This window comes from Centrocercus urophasianus, unplaced genomic scaffold (genome assembly GCF_019232065.1).
Source record: "Centrocercus urophasianus isolate 14NV4802_14NV808 unplaced genomic scaffold, USGS_Curo_1.0 seq_9, whole genome shotgun sequence".
In the NCBI taxonomy this organism is placed as follows: Eukaryota; Metazoa; Chordata; class Aves; order Galliformes; family Phasianidae; genus Centrocercus; species Centrocercus urophasianus.
This window is the reverse complement of record NW_024885532.1, coordinates 33,662,893-33,677,644: the sequence shown is the minus strand read 5'-3', so window position 1 is coordinate 33,677,644 and position 14,752 is coordinate 33,662,893. Positions and strand designations below refer to the sequence as shown.

Genomic DNA, 14,752 nt, shown 5'->3' with positions numbered 1-14,752 from the left:
TTTCTTTTCTTTTCTTTTCTTTTCTTTTCTTTTCTTTTCTTTTTTCTTTCCCCCTATATACAAACAGAAATCCTAAAACTCCAAAGGCCTTGCAGTCCCCAGATTCTGCAGCTGCCAGGACACACGTTTTCCTTTTGATTGCTCAAGATTTACTGAAATCTGTGAAGACAGATTCCTGGCAGCCACAACGTAGATGTTAGTGACAAAGTTGCAGCCAAACTCCTAAGTAAATGCTGTGTTTTTGAAGACCAACCCTAAAGTCAGCAAGCAAGACCATAGGGTAGTGCTCCCAATTAACTCCTTTATCACAAGGCGTACTTTCAAGGAGATTACACAGTACTTGGAGGTTTTTCTGTCTGTGGTTGTTTTTTGTTTTAATGCAAGTCACCTGGCTCCGCACTACTGCTTCAGAAGTGTATCCTTTCTAGAAACAAAGACCACTCCAAGCTCTCTATACTGCCTAATGAACTTCTACAGTCACTACTCTTAGTCCTGAGCACATCCTGGCAGCTAATGCTGATGTGTCAGACATGTCAGAGCTAACAGGGACACAGCAAATGGTTATTTTCAAGTTAACAGACTCAAATCATCTTCCACTGTATGACACAGCATTTCTTTAAGTTCAGTAAGTGGGGATGGTGCCAAGCAAAATGAATATAACATGGTTAAGTGCACAATGCAACAAGCATAAACTAAATCAATACTGTGCATATACTGTCACTGCCATGGAAAACCAGCTCCTCAGTACAATCTAATACGAGCTATACATACTCAGTTTAACAACACACTCTCCACTACTGTTTTCTTAATACAAATTTGCTCTGGAGACAAGCTCCACACTGCCAGGCAGAAACAGCCATGACAACCTACAATGCTGAAGGAACTTTCACATTTTTCTTACGTACTAAAACTGTTACAGTCCTTCCAAGGCATATATTAGCTGTACAGCCTCACTATCTTCCCTAGCAGAATGAGTTCTTTTGTGTGTGTGTTGTTTTTGGTTGTTTGCTTTAAATTAACAGGATTTGTTGTGGCTATTATAACAAAAAGCTCCCCCCCTATGTTTCTCCATTTGTTTTATGTCTACTTGAAAGAATTACCTAGCAAAACAGAGCAGCAGCATAGGTAAACTCTGACTTGCACGTGACATTCTGCCCCAGCAGGAAGAAGCATCCTTCTGAGAGCAGCACAGCCACCATCCATCACAGCACAGAAAGAACAACTCCCACTCCGAGCTCTTAGGATAACATGCAATCCCTTGTGGTCACTTATGTGGGGCTACCAAAGGGAACCTGAGACAGGTGATCCACAGAGCTGCATTCAGGTTTTCCTACCAAAAGGTAACAGGTAACAACATTGGCTGATATACTAATTGAAGACAGTGCTAGACATTTTCAAATGCTCAAGAAATCATCTTCTCTTCATTCCCTCAGTTTTTAATCAAGTCTGACCAAGCCTTGCTCACCTTACTCATAAACAGCCACTGCTGTGCACAAAAGCATGCGTTTACTACAACACACTGGAGAGTAAACCAGTTGTTAACTGGGCGTCATTGCATGGCTGCCAGCAATCACAGGAGATGAACCCAATGTCATCTTTTCTAATCTCATGTTCCCAAAATGCTGCTTCAGAACATATCCTTGCATACAACTAGAAACAAGTAACTGAGTACTACCAAACTAAGGCTCAGGAGGAAGACTTAGTTCCTAGAAAGAAAATGCTACTTGAACCAAGCCATCAAGCCATTCATTTGCCTTGACTATTAAAAGCACTTTATATCTACTTCACTATTTCTTATTTATAAACTACAGTGTATCTGCAGTTATATCTTACACAGAGAAAAGAAAGTTCTTTGGAATAAGATTCCCAAAAAGAAAAGGTGGTGGCAGTTACTAGCATAGTTACCACTACTATTTATGTAACAGAAAATATAGCAGTATCAGTGACAGCATTATAATCAAGGGATATTTATTTTCCTGTTTGGCCTATGTAACAAAACTTCACTCACATGTAAATTAGAGGTATTTCTTCTGTATTTGGAGAGTTACAAATGTCTGAAAGTATTTAAAAAGGACAAAGATTTCATATGCACTGCTCAAACAAAGCCCAAATTTGAAAACAAAAGTGCACTGTAATCTTCTTAAAGAGTCATTTCATCCCTAAATGCAAGACTAAGCAATTAACGAGAAAGGCAAATCCAGTTTTTGGTAAAGTTTAAAGATTTACAGTTGCAAAGAACTCCATGTTTGCTCAGCAGAAGGGAACTAAGTCCTTCAGTTCTTAACATCACAAACTTTTACTGCACAAAGTAATTCTACTTCATTCTGTTTCTATGAAATCTAGTGAACTGTGAGGCTGTAGTCATACATTCATTAAAATAATCTTATATGAAACAGCAACTCCATCCCACACTTTGTCTTGCTGGCCCACCCCCTGCGTGGCTCACTAACACCTCTGGTACCTGAAGTACCAGAATATCTGGTTCCAGCTTTTCACAATTACCCATTCTACGCACACCATCATTAATTCAGCAACAATGTCTTCAGATGTCCAGATTTCTACTACCAATGCCAGTGCTCACGTGGAGGTGCTTGGAGCAGAGTCCAAGCAATAGCACAATTCTCTTCATTCAGAACTCCCATGACTTCTAAAACAAATGCAAAGTTCCTGAGCACTTTACCACACTTTACCTTATCACAAGCAGCTAAGAAGTACAAAGCTGCTGGAAGGAACAAGGGAAAAACCTTTAACTCTTACCATATCTTTCACCTAGTAAGAGATATAGACAAGAAACCCGACTGATCAAAAATAGTTCTGTCAGCACTGAAGATACTGTTGAAATTTCATGAACTTGTGTTAAGTTCTAGAAACTCTGAGCAACTTCAGCCAATCACGATAATGTACAGAGCTTAGAACAAATTACGTCTGCTGTAAAGTAATAGTTAGATCAGCATGTAGCATGTATTGAGTACAATCAGCATCAACCTACTGCTCCAACAAAGGTCAACACTGTACTACGCACTGCCCAAACAGGATTGCAATAACGCTGAGATGAAACAGCCACTTAAAAATCTAGAGAAGAAAATATGCGTAGTTTTATCAAAGCTCACTAAGCCTGGTTTACAAACCATGTAAAAATGTTTGAAGTAACAAAGGATGCGTACAGTCAAAGCCTACAAGCTTGTTCTCAGATTTTACATTTTAACACAACTGAACAACAGCACAAGCTTTGCATTTTTACACGTAGCTGGGACGTGATCATCTGATAGTTTCAGGATATTTTAGATCTTCAGAAAACTAGGGGGAGGGAATCTCTTTTAAAGGGAAGCTTCCAGGATTTTGCATAATCCAACTTCAATATTAAAACAAACAGACAGCACTACTAAGGAATTATGAAACCGATATACAGAGCACTTCTGAAATGTTAGCAATGCTGCATAATATACCTTTACACAATGTCCCCCCTTCCCTCAAGATTCCTTACCTGACGTTTTTGCAGCAGGTGCCAAGTTAGGCTCGAATCCTAACTTCCTCTTCCAAAACAACGAGAGAAGAATTAGTGATCTCTGTGGGGTTACAACTTCTGAAGCCATAAGACTGCGTTGGGGGCAAGGCTGCAGTTGTACAGTCTTTCTAGAGCTGCAATTCAAGTTTCTCAAAGAACTCAAAGAACTTTCATCTTTGAAGCATTCCACTTGAGAACGTAATATAGCAATACTAAGTGACTTATGCTTTTGGATTAAAAGTAAATAAGTACTTAACATTAAAAGCCTGTTACATTGATTCATACAAACCAAGAACAGCAAAGCTTTATTTACATCAAAGACTTAAGGCTGGCAGGGACCCTCTGGGTCCCTCTGGCCCAAGCCCTGCTCCAGCAGGGACACCCAAAGCAGGGTGCCCAGGGCCATGTCCAGGTGACTTTGGAAGATCCCCGAGGAGGAGACCCCACAGCCTCTGGGCAGCCTGTGCCAGTGCTCCTGGTGTTCAGAGAGAACCTCCTGTGCTCCAGTTTGTGCCCAATGCTGCTGATCTATTAAAAAACCTTGTGCAATTAAGAAATTTCCTCCCTGTGCTTTTAAATCTGCCAGGTCACCATTTTTATTTCCATTTCCTTCATCGTGACAAAGAAAGACTAGCTACTTCTATCTTCCATTGCAATATAGCCATACTTGTTAGAAAAACACTAGATTTGTACTACACAGAAAATGGAATCTGTACTTGAAGATGAAGACGATGAAGCAGCATTAACAAATTTCAAGGTATCTTGCAAATGTCCTGCTAGTCCACTGAAGACTTACCTGCTTAGGAAAACACAAACCAATGCTGAATATAAAGGTAACGTTTTCCATGAAAATTGTGTTTTGTGGAGATGAGGGCATTACTTATCTGCTTCAATACAATACTACTGGTCCTTGCCAGTACTTCTCCAGTCCAAACAGATTACTGTTCAGACCTAGGCTGAAAGCTGTGCATAGTCAGAATAAAGAATCTGTGAAAAAATTTAATGCAGCAAATGTAATATGGTGAACTCCACCATATAACACCAATGAGCAGAGATTCTCAACTTGTGACTGCTAAGCAATCTTTATCATCTGGTAAGCTGGTCCTTAATTGCACAATCAGACGTACTTTACTGGATGCTGTGCTAACATTTCTCAACTTTCTACTGCTTCTTTATTTGCCCTATTTTAATAGGGTGGCTTCCACCTGTAGGATAAAGCTATTGAGCCTACTCAAATTAGGACAGGTAAATGAAAAAGAAAAAAAAAGCGTTATGTCTCATGTCTTGTACAGAGCTAGGAATCTGTTAACACCTAGTGAAGAGAAGAGCATGATATTAATAGTAATTCCGAGTGACAGATTTAACTATCAAACACACTTTGGTACTTTTTAGGAGTAGTATTTAAATTAACCCTTCCTCTCCCACCATCCCTTAAAATGACAACCCAGTTAGCTACAACTTCCTTCATTTGAAAACAATGAAGCCTAAAAACCTTAATAATGAAACCATGTTTGATCAGAGCTAAGCCAAGAACATACAAGAAAAAGGGAATTTCCTTTTGTTATCGACTTACATACAAAGGTAGGTCAGATGGCATCATATTCAAGATGAAAATGTTTTGAATCCAAGACAAACTGACTTATTTTTCACTGGAGTTGATTCTGACTTCAACATGTAAGCTCATACTGTAATTTTCACATGTTTAAAATCAGTTATCAAAAGTATGAGAAGTGAGAAATTCAAACATACCAACACATTAATAAAAAAAGTGTGTGAACGTAGCCTAAAACTGAAGTTACTTCATTACTTGTTTTCCATTTTTAATATATAAAATAAAAAACAATCCATCCAGCACTGCAAATTTCATTTGCTGTTTTGAAAAGAATCTCCATCAAAGTCCGTACTTCAAGCCAAACCTCAGTGCACCATCTGACGAGTCAACTGTGTTAACAGAACATCAGACTCACCTATTGTTTTTTATGGATCAGCAACAAAAGAGCTCATATTTAGCTTTTCTCTTCTGCTCCTCTTTATTGTGGCCTTCTCAAAGCTTTGTTTCCCTGTTATTTAAGATCTATTTCAGTTAGCTTCAATTTCAAGATCTACAAAATCTTTCATCTGATCAGCACCTGACTGTGCCTCATGGTATGCTTGTACATACACTTGAGTAATTCTAGTTTGCATCATAGTGTGTAATCTAGAATGAATGCAGATATCCAAATAGTTTGAAGATGAAATGGCACTTGGAAACAGAATTAGAACCAGCTCATATTTTATTATATGATTAGAGAACTGGACTACAATAATCACCCAGGTTCGTTTTCTCTAGCGCGTCTGAAGCTACTGTAGGAATTTATGCTGTTGACAGTACAAATGTAACAGCTTTGTATTACACCTCCTTGAGAACTCACATCTGTAATCCATAAAAAGCATTATTTGGAAGTGAACTGCAGTGACTGAAGAGGTGAAAGCCAAATGGATTGCAGCTGGGGCAAAGTACTCCATGATCATACCACTCTCAACACCCAAACTGCAGCAGCTGCCACTGTGCAGATTAAATTCATTAACCCAAAGAGGCAGAAAACTTTTAAAAGCATCCATACGGCCATGAAGAAACTTAATTACCTGAGGTGGGTAAAACAACTGCTGAGGTACGCAAGGGCTCTACCAGATTGGCAGAGTAACAGCTGTGCAGTAGCATTCATATCCAATCAGCTGACAAACCACCTCAGGCACTGGCCCTCAATTATCTATTCCTCAGATGTATCACTGTGGCAAGATAATTATGTGAATCATAACTGGAAATCCTGATAGTCCCATTCTGGTTGTTTGGTCACATCCAAGACAAATCAGCAGAATGTAGGTTTTGCATCTGTGTTTTGAAGAACTCATCAAAACTCATGACAGAAGTTACCTACTACAATAAGTGGAAAATTAAGTTTTACCTATTTCTGCATTTTTTTTTTTCCCCTCCAGCATGATTTTGGTTTGCATGTGCAGTCTTTCCTTATATTCCATTCATAAATTTCAATTTCTCCTCCTTTACATTATATACTGTCATGGTTCGGCCCATGAAACCATGACATATAGACAAAATGTCAGGAGAAAATGTGAACAACTCGCCACTGACATCAGTCTTTGTATCTTCACGAAATGCGAGTTCTAAGGACTTATTCTGTCCATTAATGTGTGTACTTCATTTACATATTTACATGGAACTAGTTCCATTTATTGTAGAACTCTAAAATAACATTCAAGAAATTCAGATGAATTCAGGAATCATATTTGGTGGTTCTACTTCTATGATGGCCTCCAGAATTTTAGATGTAAGGAACTAGAAGATATCATCTTGCTTTTCCACATTGCCATCTCCCTCCATGTGTAAATCCAGACAGAGGAATCATCTCTTCTGACTTCTCCATATTACCATCTGCACGCACTAAGGAGTCAAGGAAGGGTAGCTATCTATTTTTAAGTTCTCCTGCATTTTGTCACTTAACTCTGTGTATTGATTTAGACAGAGAGATTTCAAAACAAATTTAGAAGAACTACGTTTTTCCCCTCAGGAAGCGTTGTTAAACCTCCTTTCAACCATACATCAGGTCATGATACAGCAATAAAACACTTGGGGTGTAATGACTTGCCATGTAACTTGCCAATGCTTTTTACTCTAACCTATTTCTATCAAGTTTAGTATTGTAGGACCCAAATAGTTTCACACAGCTCACATCATCAGGAAAAGTTAGGCCTTTCACAATAAATAAAACCTGAACAGGGAACAAAGTCCTAAACGTAATGGATAAGGACACCTGAAGGAAGCTGGTGACAGCCTTCAAAGATGCATGGTTCAGCTTGACACTGAAGTCTGTATATTACACCACTCCACATATCTCTTCTTCCAGTGCTCTATGGATTGCAGCAGGGGAAAAAAAAAAAACAAAAACCACAAAATTCTCCCAAAAGTAACCAAAGATTTGGGCTCCTTAATGCCTTGTGTCAGGCCAGTGGAAAACCCAGAGCTCTAACACTTCACAAATGTTTACAATCTCTAGTAAAAAAAACAAATGTTTTCTCACCTTGAAAAGCAAACCATTAGCTTGCCTTGACACTGCAATTTTGAAGATCACTTTTTTTTTTTTACAGTAATAGTAAGAATTCTCTGCATTACAAGTTTTCCCAGTTTAAGGCCTCAATAATTAAGCAGCACGCATTGAAAGAATCCCATACTTTCCCATAAGAACACCTACAGATGAACACTTTCAAACCTGTGAGCACTTCTGTGACTACAGCAATAAAGAAGAAGTGCAGATGGAGCACTGTAAGCAGTTGTTTTAATCAGTGTTTATTTCCCAGCGTTATCAGACACCTAAAAAATTCACTTCTATGGTTAACTACAAGATACGTGGCTTTATTTCAAAGGTACAGTAACACTAATGCTTAAGACCAATTTTTGTCCAACCTAAAAGTAAAACACAGCAGAACTCTTCAGTAACTACCATCATTTCTATTATCCTATTTATGATAATTTATGATATCATACCACATGGCTTCACCTACACTCAGGTACGTGTGCCTAATCCAACCAATTCTATTTTCCAGATGCCACTACAGCGAGTTAATCCTAATGACTGAGACAAAATAAAATAAGATAAACGTTATTTTTCTTAAGTCTTTGTAACAAACAGTTCTGTGCAAAGAGGAAAATGCAGGCCAGTAACAAAACACAACTCAAATAAGATAATTTCTCCACAAGTTTGTACTGTTTTTCCCCACAGTGGACAGTTGTACTCTCAAGTACAATTTTTTGATGTTTCAATTTAAAAATGATAGAATTATTTTTGTTACATTTAGTATAAGTCAAGGAGTTACAGCACTGTTTGGAGCAAACATCAAGTCATTCGTGATTCCATTACTGTCTTGCACGCGTGCTTGTGATTGAAAACAGATATATGCAAATTCAGCCCTCTTATTATTAACATTAATACTGAAATAGTCCTAAGCAGGAAAAAAAAAATCACGTGTAGACATGCAGAAAAGTATTCCAAATTATTTTATTCTAAGCTTTCATTTTAAAAACAGTAAGAAGCACCCTCAGAATTCCAGCTCACTCTCCTAATAAACACACTTAAAATGACTTGATACTTTTTCCCCACATGCAACAGGAAAAGCATATTTTGCACAGAACAAGCAAAGTGAACACAAAATAAAGCAAGCTTAGCAAGCAAAAACACTTCTAAACAACAGTTACACAAGAGTAAACAAACGCTCTAGTTCCCACCTCCTGCATTTTTGCATTCAGCACTGTAATACAAAGTGAGATTGTACACAAGTGTGATGCAAGAATTAACAAAACTGAACATGCATTAAGCTGTATTGCAAAAACTATGAACAAAGCATAACATGACAACAATCAACCAGCACATATACAAAGCAGCTCTAATTTCAACTGCCAAGTTGACAATTTTCACTTACAGACCAGTCATGTAACATATGACAATTACTCCATAGATTTTATTTCAAAATTCTGAACTTTCCACTGTTGAAATGTAATCACTGTATTTGTCACATGCTAAATCAGAAGCAACTTCTGTATCATTTGGTACAGCTCTGGTTCTCAACATTTCAGATGTGGACCTACAACCAGCACAATGCTGTGAGTCCCAGAAGCACAACGCTCCACGCCAGAACAAAACAGAAGAGGAGCTACCATTTCATTGCTGCACTTTTCCTTCTGTGCTTTCTGGAAAAGGTTTTGATTCAAGTTGCTTAAAACTGGAGATGCAGCTTACCTTTCATATGCTCCGCCCCTTAGAAGTGCTTACAAGAATATCTGCAACAATGCAGTGCTACTGTATCAAAGAATGAAGAACGTCAGCTTTCTAAAGACAAGATTTCCCATCTTTGTAACTGCAATTCAAGTTTTCTTCAAAGAAAAAAATACATATGAATAGGTTTGCTTCCATAAAGCAACTGAATGTATTATCTTTCTTGGAGAAAGCATGAAGAACACTATTTTCCATGTTTTATGGACTAGCATACAACCATAAAAAACCATAGAACGTGGACAGGCTAAGCTTGTATAGACTTTGGCCCAACATTTTAGCATAAACCAATTCCTCATTATTCTGAATAGCTGTCCTCCTAGATCAAGTATTTAACAATGTAAAATGGAACCACACTATTCAGAGATCTGAGCCTTGAAATACATTTCTCATCTGTTTCTAAGCTAAGTTATTGCTCAAAGTATCACAGTACTGAAGTACTGAACAGATAGGCAGTTTCACTTGATGAGAACATACATAAAATCACATTCTCTTTGCAGTATGTAGATACAGGGCAAACTAACCCAAGCGCACAGTCCTATCGTGCTGTCTCACTGCCCTCCCATTGCTCTTCCTTCCTTCACCATGTAATGAGCACAATCAATAACATTATGAGGCTCCCTTACCCTGCTCAGAGCAGTGAGCATGGGCACAGAGATGTAAGGGTGGCACAAAGCAGGAAAGTAGCAAAAGGCTCTTCCTGTCTGCAGGCACTGTGCTTATTCTTTTTATATGTACATAAAGACTTCAAATTTGTTCAAGATTTCTCATACAAACATTTAAAACATCTGTAAGCAGCTTAAAAGATCAAAAAAAAAAAAACTTCAGCTCTGAGTTCAGAGTAATTGTGTTCTCCAACATCACAGTAACTGTGCATGCTCTTCTTTCTGCGATTTTATGCCAGATCAAATATTTTAAGCTTAGCAACAGCACAGCAGAATAAATCCTTTCACAGTAAATAATGAAGGCAAAGCAGAATCTATAATAATAGAGCTTAAAAAAAAAAAAAAGCATATTAGAATGTCAGTGACACCAAGAGCAATCAGCTGCAAAAATTATGTCTGTGGTTTCTGCATCTTTCAAAATTTATCACATTTCGTCTTTCCACTTGCTTAAGTATATATGGTCATCTGAAGAGGGAAAACCATTTGGTTTTTTCAAGTATTCACTGAGAATAAAATTACTTTCTCTTCCACATAAATGAATGATTACAGTGAAATAAAAGCAAAAGAATCTAATGAAAATATCCTTGCCCTGTTCCACATTTCACAGTAAATACTATTTTACTTTCCTTCATACTTTCTGCTTGCTGCTTAGCTGGCAATGATACACAAGCTTAAGTTTGGATTTCCACTGGTCGGAGAAGAGAGAAATGCGAGGCTTGTACATTGTATCTAGCTGCTGTAACCAGCCACAAAATACAGGTCCTACAGAAGTTGGTGAAGTTCTTCTAAAGAAGAAGAAATGTATCCAATTGCTACCACCTTCCTACAGCTCACGAATATTAAAAAGAACCCAATTGTCTGTTCATTGCAGTTACGATTTTCATTGGCAGAAGACTGAGCTCCTAGTTTAAAAAATCCAAGAAATTTCTGTCTTTCCTGTTAAAAATGAGTTTGTGGGTTTCACAGAAAAAAAGGATTGAAGTTACTTTTGTACATCTTATGTAGACATAGAATTAAACCACAATTCTCCCGTTTTTAATGTTTCTTTATTCCCCCACCCCATTTTCCATTTACATACAAGACTTCACATTTACTCCTGTTCAAATTTGCGTGATTTTTTTAAAACTGAGAAACCAATGGCAAGAACGACATCTTTATTCTGACTGCACTTCTTCCAAGCCCCACATACATTTAGCATGTCAATTCCATCATATTATACAGCTATGCTTTACTCTAGAGAGAGGAGACATAAAAGCACGCCAGTGAAACTACAGAGCTGTAGACAAACCAATTTCTGACACAAAGCAATAAATCTTACCAACACTTGTATGCAATAACACAGCTAAATTCCTTTTGAATCTCATACCTTACTGTAGCATTTTGTCTCCTATTTCAGGCATTACACACAAATCAGTAAGTGTTTACTCACATTTACAGAGCTGTTTTTCTGATACTGTGGTTTGTATATAAAAACTGTGAAAAGCTTTACAAATGATTTGACCTCTATTCACTTACATAACTTCTATTCATCATTAAACTTAAAACTGTTCCAAACTTCTCCTTCAATGACCTGCCCTTAATTACTTTTCTGAAGACACCCACCTATTACCAGTTTTAGAAATCAGGATGGTCATTCAAATAAATACCAAACTTCAATTACATTAAACACAGTTTAAGGAAGTTCAAGATGGAAAAGACCCATTAAATCTATCCCACTGAGAATGAGCACACACAAGGCTGGCTTTCACATGCTTTAAAAACCAAGAACATTGTCTTCACAAAAAATTAACAGTTTATTTTGTTGATCCTACAATTACATTTAGACAGATAATTTTTTTTTTTTTAATAAATGTCAGTATTTTGCAGATGACTATGAGAACAAAACAAACCTGAAATGCCTTTAACTACAATTTTCAAAATGTTCTTCGGGAAACAAACAAACAACACAACAGATTTCTTCACAGCAGAGGAAGGACAAAGCGGGAGACAACCTATGTCTATTTTACAGCATATTCCAAAAGGCAACAAACTGCCAGTCCTATGGGAAAAATTATGTACGACTCAGCATTACATGTTCTTAGTTGCTCCTGCTATTAAGTTCTCATGCTTCATCAAATCGATTTTAATGAGAACAAACGCTTTGGGGATGGTCCAGTCTCATACAAACCAATAATTTCACAGAGCAATGTCCAGCTCCTGATTTCCGAAGGCCACACTCATTGCCTCCTCACTACTGACACATCTGGAAGTTGGAGTGATACCACACTGTGCCAGAAGCCTATGCACTAAAGAAAGCACCAAATCCCAAAGAACACAATGAAATAACACTTATTTCAGATGCTCTCTCAAGTCCCACAGTCTCAGTGTGAGGCATGAGCTAACAAGGCATCACGGCTGCAGACTGTGTCAGAAAATGCATGGCAATGCACCATTCCAAACCTCAGGAATGGAACTCGGAATCCACTCACACCTAGGCTCAGTGTAAAGTGACTTCATCAGTCACCACTTGGCCAACCCTTCTATTTCAACAGCTCTCTTGCTGTATATTAATACCTGTCATCTTAAATGAGAAGGAATTATCATGTAACTTGTTAAAATATGTTTATTAAGATATATGCCAATAAATTAGTTCTCACAACTTAAAAAAAAGAAAAAAAAAAAATTGAGCCTCACAGCATCAGAGCACACTATTTCTTTGCTGAATATCTAAACCAAAAACATGTGACGTTGCTGTACGGACTTTTTTTTTTTTTTTTTTTTAAATAACATGAGAATGTCCCTCAGGTCAGTTACTTCAGCGTTACTGAGCAATTGTCTATAGGCAGATTGTAACAGGTTAATAATCAGCACTTCCTAGAAGTTCGTACATTTTTAATGTAGTTCCTTTATTAAAAGAATCACTAATTACTGTTCTATTTTTACAGTAATAAAGAAAAAAAACAAAGGGAAAATTAGCTAGGTATAAATTTGAAAATATGAGAATATACTTCAGATCAGAACACCACTCAACGAGTCAGTGCTATAAACTTCTATTAGATAATGGTTAAAATTAAGTCCACGCAGTATTTAGTTTTCCACTGTGTCCTTGCCATTTGTTACAACCCCCGTCCTCATGAAGGTCCTCACTCTACTGTGCCTTTAGGTTCGACTGCGTAGAATACAGGAGTGCACAATAAAGAACAGTTAGATAATTCACAGCAATTTTAATGTTCTTCTTACAAAATAAGTGCAGTTCAAGTATATGAAACACCACTGAGCTTCCCAAGGTATCCATGTGCTCTATGTAATGAGCACACTGGAATGAAGAGCTATAAACAAATCAACTTTTTTGCTGTTCTTCAAGTGACCATGGCAATAAACGCAAATGCAATTAACAAGCTGGACCATTTGAAAATGCTGCTGAACTGCAGTAACAGCTTCTCACAGTGTTTCAGTAGCTCTCATTGCTTTCCTTTCATCCCAGCAATGAATGCCCATACCCACTAGCAAAGAAAACCAAACCAAAACCAAAAAAATTCCTAACAATTTTCTAAAGGGTATTCAAGAGAAGCGTTTCTCAAATATTTTAAATCAATTGCCCACATAATATTTAGAGAGGAAAAATGCACTGAGCCACGTCAGACAACTCTGAATGTTTGTCAACATTTAACCAGGAATAATTTTTTTCCCCCAATCTGGGCAGCCACCTACTGCTGTCACACTGTAAACACCAAGAGCTCATGCATGACAAGCTAATAAAAGAGCAAAGAGTGATTTTCATTATTCCCAAATGTGCTCCATTTTGTTCCAATAAAAACAGAATACACAGTAGTGTTCTATGAGGAATTGCATTATTGGTTTTGTTTGGTTTTATTTGGTTTTATTTATACGGAATATTAAAGCTTTACTGCCTGCATGTACTGAAATCATATATCACATTTTACACTGAATTCATAAATAACCTAAGAACTCAAATACAAAGAAAAGAAACAATCTTCTCATCAGTCTCACACATCTTCCAAGCTTATTCGCACTGTCACAGATCACAGCAGTCAGGACCTCACTGTTCTTTCCAGTCTAACATACCAAGGAGTTCAAAATCCAAGCACATCTTTGCACAGAAAAACTGATTAACTCCTTTTAATCTCGATGAATCACTTTGAGCGCACGGGCATTATCTTCAAGCAAAAAATTCTAATTCTGTAATTTCTGAGGAAATCATATACTCATTGTACAGCTACATTCACTACCACATATGGCAAAATGAAAAACACTGTCTTTGCTGCTGAGCAGTATACAATCATGTTGATTCTATGGCCAGATAATGCTAAGAAAACTCATCTTAGAGACAGGGGAGCCTGTCATTAGCTACAGATGGAATTCATTAAATCCAGAGGGTCCAGAGGAGAGCCACAAAGATGATCGGGGGACTGGAGCACCTCCCCTATGAAGACAGACTACAGGGAGCTGGCTTGTTCAGCCTGGAGAAAAGAAGGCTGTGAGGTAACCTCACTGCAGCCTTTCAGAACCTAAAGGGAGTTTACAAAGAGGAGGGGAATCAACTCTTGGAAAGGGTAGATAACAGCAGGACAAGGGCTCCTGAGTTGAGGGCTTTGAGTTGAAGGAGGGGAGATTTAGGTTGGATGTCAGGGGGAAATTCTTTCCAGAGAGAGTGGTGAGGTGCTGGAACAGGCTGCCCAGAGAGGTTGTGGATGCCCCGTCCCTGGAGGTGTTCAAGGCCAGGTTGGATGGGGCCCTGGGCAGCCTGGTCTGGTATTAAA

At 37.9% G+C, this 14,752-nt stretch overlaps 1 protein-coding gene across 5 annotated transcripts in view; it reads right to left on the bottom strand.

Moving 5' to 3' along the window:
• PSPC1 (paraspeckle component 1) overlaps window positions 1-14,752 on the bottom strand; it is a 64,894-nt gene that overhangs the window by 10,191 nt on the left and 39,951 nt on the right. The gene's annotated exons all lie outside the window — the stretch shown is intronic.